The following is a 6226-nucleotide window of genomic DNA, read 5'->3' on the forward strand; positions in this document are numbered from 1 at the left end:
TCGCGTCATAAGGATCGCGAACAAGGTGGGTCTTGTCCGAAGACAAGTCCGGGCTGACACGGTGACGGAATCCGTTACAGGGAATGCACACCCTCAGGAATCCGCCACCGCATCGAAAAAGAGAAGTCCCTACTGGTGCATTGCCTAAGGCGCCTTGCGGCGAAGGCCATTGCGGCCGGTCCCTACAAGCTAAAAAAATGGGACGCAAACGGGGTGGCAGCCAACGGGTTAACTTAAACATTACAATGCAAAATAAAACAATACCAGGGCGACGATCCACGGTGAACTCTACGTGAAAAGCGAAGGCGAAGCCGGCAACGAGGTGATGGCGTAGAAAAAGACGGCCAAGACGACGACGAGACGGAGATGAAGGCGAACCCGTCAACGAAGACAGCGATGAGGTGAAGGCGTAGACAACCACGACAGGAAGACGAAAAAAATGTAGTTCTAAATAGATTAAATGAGGCAAAAAAAGAAGTAAGCGATTTTATGCGGAAAATGGCATTTGTCTGACAAAACGATGAAAGACATATTAACTTACGCGTGTGGTGCACTGGGGGGCGAAACTAGCGAAATTGTCGAAACAGCAGTGTTGTACCAAAGGAAGATGAATATTTGCAGTCCTATCACAGAATTTTATGTCACAACACAACAATGCTCAATAACGTGGAAACTTAAAATACCAAAAAATGGAGATGGTGTTAACGCCTATCCATGTTAGCTGGCTAAGTAATGGTGAGAAGAACAGCAGGATTAACAATGACAAGTTTCTGTTTATACAACACAGATTTATATGTAAAAATGAGAAATCCAATAGTCAACCAAATGAAAATACCATGGTAATCCAATGAAGATGAACCTTATTTCATGTTGGCTTTCGGCAGATTAAGAAGAGAGGAAGAGAAACCTGTTTAGCAAAAATTGTTACAGATGGGTGTAGTAGAAGATAAGTAATGTTCTGAAATACCACAATGAAGAGCTGAAGTGTATGGATGATGGTTGGCTAATCAGCGAAGCTTGGAAATCTAGATATCTGGGATGCAGAGGGCTGTTGGCTGGCAATGTAAAATAGATGAAGACTCTGTCATTGACTAACAAGAGAACACATCACTAAGCTTAAACACAAGGCTTGAGGTCCATTAACAGTACTTGAACTGGATGGTGATCTTCCTGTAAGGAATACTGGCCTTCTTAAAGTGTCAGGATTCCTTGTTTTACATTGATAGCAGGAATGCAGGCTTCTGGCATACCTGACAAGGTGAAACACCACCACATTCAAAAACAATCTATTTCAAGGGTTTCGCTTTCAATACATACCCAACGATAGCAATATTGAATAGATAACAACATACCGTAAATTTTTTGACGAAATATCCTTTGAAAAACTAAACAGGTAACGTAACAAACACCTATTACCAGTGTTGTCAAAATCAAATGAAAAAATGATTTAAATCAAAATCAAATCATTTAACCAAAATTGCTAAAATCTTAATCTTAAATCAAATCAAATCATTTTCTAGAATTGATTTAAATCGCAATTTAAATCATAAATCAAAATCATGAAAAAAATGATTTAAATCGCGATTTAAATCGATTTCGAAATCAAAATCAAAATCACTTCAACATTTTTTGCTTGAATATAATTATATAACCATATGTTTGTTAGCAAAGCAATGGGCAATCTTTTCGTCATTTTCATTCACAAACTCGTAATTATTTTTTGTATTTTTTTTTTTTTTTGCAATTGATTGATAGCAAGGGGAAAACTAGTGTAGGGTAGAATGGGTTCAAATGAAACACTTCGTGTATTTTTTGTCCCCCTGACTAAAGTAATGATTTAATTCAGCAAAAAAGTGTATAATTGTGTAGAAAATTATCTATTCTTTAACCAATTTTTCAAAATTTTTGTCAGACGCCAAGAGCTAGATTTTTGTTTCAATTGACTCCGCGTTTCAGTTGGCCCCATCCTCCCTACAAAATCAGTACAAAACTAAAAGTATCAGGCGCGATTCCCACAATGATCGTTATATTTTAGAAAGAATGATGAAGATTCTGTAATCTGTATTAAAATTAATATTTTTCCATCAAACGCTGATTTTGATTTAAAAAAATGATTTATTTTCGCATAAATCAAATCAAAAATCGCAAAATTTAAAAATGATTTAAATCAAAATCAAAATCATGAAAAAATGATTTAAATCACGATTTAAATCATTTGTGATTTAAATCGCAATAGATTTTGACAACACTGCCTATTACATATCACTCGCAATCTTCATTTTAGACGCACTTCAACGCCATCTAGAGTTTACACCTAAAACTCAAAATTATATTTTACTTTGAATGTGGAAATAAGTCCAATACTTGCTTTTAAGTGCTTGAATTTTGCTAATCTCTGATAACTGAACTCCAATTTTAGGCATAGGATCCTAGGAAATCAGCTACTAGTTGCAGCACGAAACATTTGTAGGTAAAACTGTCGTAGCTTGTAGGAAAGCCTGTCTTCCTGCATTCCTGTTGAAAGCAAGAAAAACACGGAATAATAACTACCACACCCTAATGCATGCGAGAAAATTATTAGAAATTGTTAGAACAATATAGTTCATTTTTTACTTTTTGCAGATTCTCACAAAAAATTTCCAGAAGTAATGGAAGTAGCCCACATCTCCAGAAATAGTAATCCTATAACAAAACGAGTAGCATTTTCGTGATCCTTATCAAATTTGCAGTTGGAATGACGTGTTTTTAGCAAAAAGTCAGATTTGACCAAAATCGCGATTTTTCATGAAATTTTTTCGGGTATTTTTAGCTGAACACATGGAGTCGACCCCAAATTTAACGCGGATCACGAAAATGCGAATATTTTTTCTTACAGACAAACAAATAAGGAGTTTTTTGTCAATTTAAAACCTGAAGTAAAACTGGAAGTTGAAATTCCAGAAATCTAAAATGTGAGCTTTGTTCTCCTTTATATGATTAACAAGATTTTGATAGTTGTAAAAGTAAACTATTGTTAATAAAAGATCTGCGGTGTTTTTTAAGTTCTAAAAGTACAATTTCAGTTCTGACACCTAAATAGACTTGAATTGAAAAATTATACATTGAAAACGATTAAGCTCCTTACTTATTTAGTGAAAACCTGCAACCGAAATATAGAGCACTTGTCAAAACAATGTTTCGGGTTCTAGTAGTATCTAGCTGGATGCAGCCAGACTGCGTATGGTTGCTCACGATCAATATGGTTCGTCTGCTTACGAACTGTCATGCATGCGTGGATGAAAATGCCACGAGGGATTACAGTTTTATACTTTTATAACCATCCACTGATCCATCTTTTGGTATTCTTCATGGTTAATTAACAAGTATAATCAATAAATCCCCATGAAAAGTGAAGATCACCTCGGGGTTTTAAGAACAAAGATTGAGTGCCACTGCTAGTTCATAGCACAGATTCATTGGGCAAAGCCGTTCAATTTTGTGTATACAGTGTAATTTTTATTGAATTCCAAGAGATGTCCGTTTTTGCAGATTTTGACAAAAGTGGGAAGGCTATACCCTTCCCACTTTTTCATCGAATTGCACTTTTGTTACGTAAATTTCGTTAATTACTCAGCCCACGGGAAAACTTATACTACTTTTGGAAGGGTATAGCCTTCCCACTTTTGTCAAAATCTGCAAAAACGGACATCTCTTGGAATTCAATAAAAATTACACTGTATACACAAAATTGAACGCTGATTTTGATAGTAGTATAAGTTTTCCGGTGGGCTGAGTAATTAACGAAATTTACGTAACAAAAGTGCAATTGGCGCAACAACTTTTATCTTCCGTTTTCTACCTAAATTTAAAAAACTAGAAGTGCTAGGCAAAAATTAGCCTGATTTTCGGAATTCTCGTTCAATTTTGAGTGGAAATCATGTATTTTTACCTAAATCTAGAATTTAGCTAAAATTGAAAAAGTGGTAAGGGTATGCCTTCCCACTTTTGTCAAAATCTGCAAAAACGGACATCTCTTGGAATTCAATAAAAATTACACTGTATACACAAAATTGAACGCTGATTTTGATAGTAGTATAAGTTTTCCCGTGGGCTGAGTAATTAACGAAATTTACGTAACAAAAGTGCAATTCGCTTTTATCTTCCGTTTTCTACCTAAATTTAAAAAACTAGAAGTGCTAAGCAAAAATAAACCTGATTTTCGGAATTGTCGTTCAATTTTGAGTGGAAATCATGTATTTTTACCTAAATCTAGAATTTAGCCAAAATTGAAAAAGTGGGAAGGGTATAGCCTTCCCACTTTTGTCAAAATCTGCAAAAACGGAAATCTCTTGGAATTCAATAAAAATTACACTGTATACACAAAATTGAACGCTGATTTTGATAGTAGTATAAGTTTTCCCGTGGGCTGAGTAATTAACGAAATTTACGTAACAAAAGTGCAATTCGCTTTTATCTTCCGTTTTCTACCTAAATTTAAAAAACTAGAAGTGCTAGGCAAAAATAAACCTGATTTTCGGAATTCTCGTTCAATTTTGAGTGGAAATCATGTATTTTTAACTAGATCTAAAATTTAGCCAAAATTGAAAAAGTGGGAAGGGTATAGCCTTCCCACTTTTGTCAAAATCTGCAAAAACGGACATCTCTTGGAATTCAATAAAAATTACACTGTATACACAAAATTGAACGCTGATTTTGATAGTAGTATAAGTTTTCCCGTGGGCTGAGTAATTAACGAAATTTACGTAACAAAAGTGCAATTGGCGCAACAACTTTTATCTTCCGTTTTCTACCTAAATTTAAAAAACTAGAAGTGCTAGGCAAAAATTAGCCTGATTTTCGGAATTCTCGTTCAATTTTGAGTGGAAATCATGTATTTTTACCTAAATCTAGAATTTAGCCAAAATTGAAAAAGTGGGAAGGGTATAGCCTTCCCACTTTTGTCAAAATCTGCAAAAACGGACATCTCTTGGAATTCAATAAAAATTACACTGTATACACAAAATTGAACGCTGATTTTGATAGTAGTATAAGTTTTCCCATGGGCTGAGTAATTAACGAAATTTACGTAACAAAAGTGCAATTGGCGCAACAACTTTTATCTTCCGTTTTCTACCTAAATTTAAAAAACTAGAAGTGCTAGGCAAAAATTAGCCTGATTTTCGGAATTCTCGTTCAATTTTGAGTGGAAATCATGTATTTTTACCTAAATCTAGAATTTAGCCAAAATTGAAAAAGTGGGAAGGGTATAGCCTTCCCACTTTTGTCAAAATCTGCAAAAACGGACATCTCTTGGAATTCAATAAAAATTACACTGTATACACAAAATTGAACGCTGATTTTGATAGTAGTATAAGTTTTCCCGTGGGCTAAGTAATTAACGAAATTTACGTAACAAAAGTGCAATTCGCTTTTATCTTCCGTTTTCTACCTAAATTTAAAAAACTAGAAGTGCTAAGCAAAAATAAACCTGATTTTCGGAATTCTCGTTCAATTTTGAGTGGAAATCATGTATTTTTACCTAAATCTAGAATTTAGCCAAAATTGAAAAAGTGGGAAGGGTATAGCCTTCCCACTTTTGTCAAAATCTGCAAAAACGGACATCTCTTGGAATTCAATAAAAATTACACTGTATACACAAAATTGAACGCTGATTTTGATAGTAGTATAAGTTTTCCCGTGGGCTGAGTAATTAACGAAATTTACGTAACAAAAGTGCAATTGGCGCAACAACTTTTATCTTCCGTTTTCTACCTAAATTTAAAAAACTAGAAGTGCTAGGCAAAAATTAGCCTGATTTTCGGAATTCTCGTTCAATTTTGAGTGGAAATCATGTATTTTTACCTAAATCTAGAATTTAGCCAAAATTGAAAAAGTGGGAAGGGTATAGCCTTCCCACTTTTGTCAAAATCTGCAAAAACGGACATCTCTTGGAATTCAATAAAAATTACACTGTATACACAAAATTGAACGCTGATTTTGATAGTAGTATAAGTTTTCCCGTGGGCTAAGTAATTAACGAAATTTACGTAACAAAAGTGCAATTCGCTTTTATCTTCCGTTTTCTACCTAAATTTAAAAAACTAGAAGTGCTTAGCAAAAATAAACCTGATTTTCGGAATTCTCGTTCAATTTTGAGTGGAAATCATGTATTTTTACCTAAATCTAGAATTTAGCCAAAATTGAAAAAGTGGGAAGGGTATAGCCTTCCCACTTTTGTCAAAATCTG

General features: G+C 34.4%; 2 long non-coding RNA genes across 6 annotated transcripts; both read right to left on the minus strand.

Moving 5' to 3' along the window:
- Positions 1 to 173: 173 nt before the first annotated feature.
- On the minus strand, positions 174 to 1415 carry LOC123475526. Of its 4 annotated transcripts, none has more exons than XR_006650763.1 (7): positions 1353 to 1415; positions 1150 to 1286; positions 968 to 1055; positions 836 to 907; positions 684 to 770; positions 542 to 623; positions 174 to 447 (listed from the first exon to the last, which is right to left on the minus strand). It is a non-coding gene; the product is annotated as an uncharacterized LOC123475526 (long non-coding RNA). The 4 variants fall into 4 exon arrangements; XR_006650761.1 differs by having other exon boundaries at positions 175 to 447; positions 968 to 1091; positions 1150 to 1250; XR_006650760.1 differs by having other exon boundaries at positions 175 to 447; positions 968 to 1091.
- Positions 1416 to 2252: 837 nt separating this feature from the next.
- On the minus strand, positions 2253 to 3514 carry LOC123475528. Of its 2 annotated transcripts, none has more exons than XR_006650766.1 (3): positions 3125 to 3514; positions 2365 to 2514; positions 2253 to 2301 (listed from the first exon to the last, which is right to left on the minus strand). It is a non-coding gene; the product is annotated as an uncharacterized LOC123475528 (long non-coding RNA). The 2 variants fall into 2 exon arrangements; XR_006650765.1 differs by having other exon boundaries at positions 2255 to 2314.
- Between the last annotated feature and the right edge of the window lie 2712 nt (positions 3515 to 6226).

This window comes from Daphnia magna, linkage group LG8 (assembly GCF_020631705.1).
Source record: "Daphnia magna isolate NIES linkage group LG8, ASM2063170v1.1, whole genome shotgun sequence".
NCBI lineage: Eukaryota > Metazoa > Arthropoda > Branchiopoda > Diplostraca > Daphniidae > Daphnia > Daphnia magna.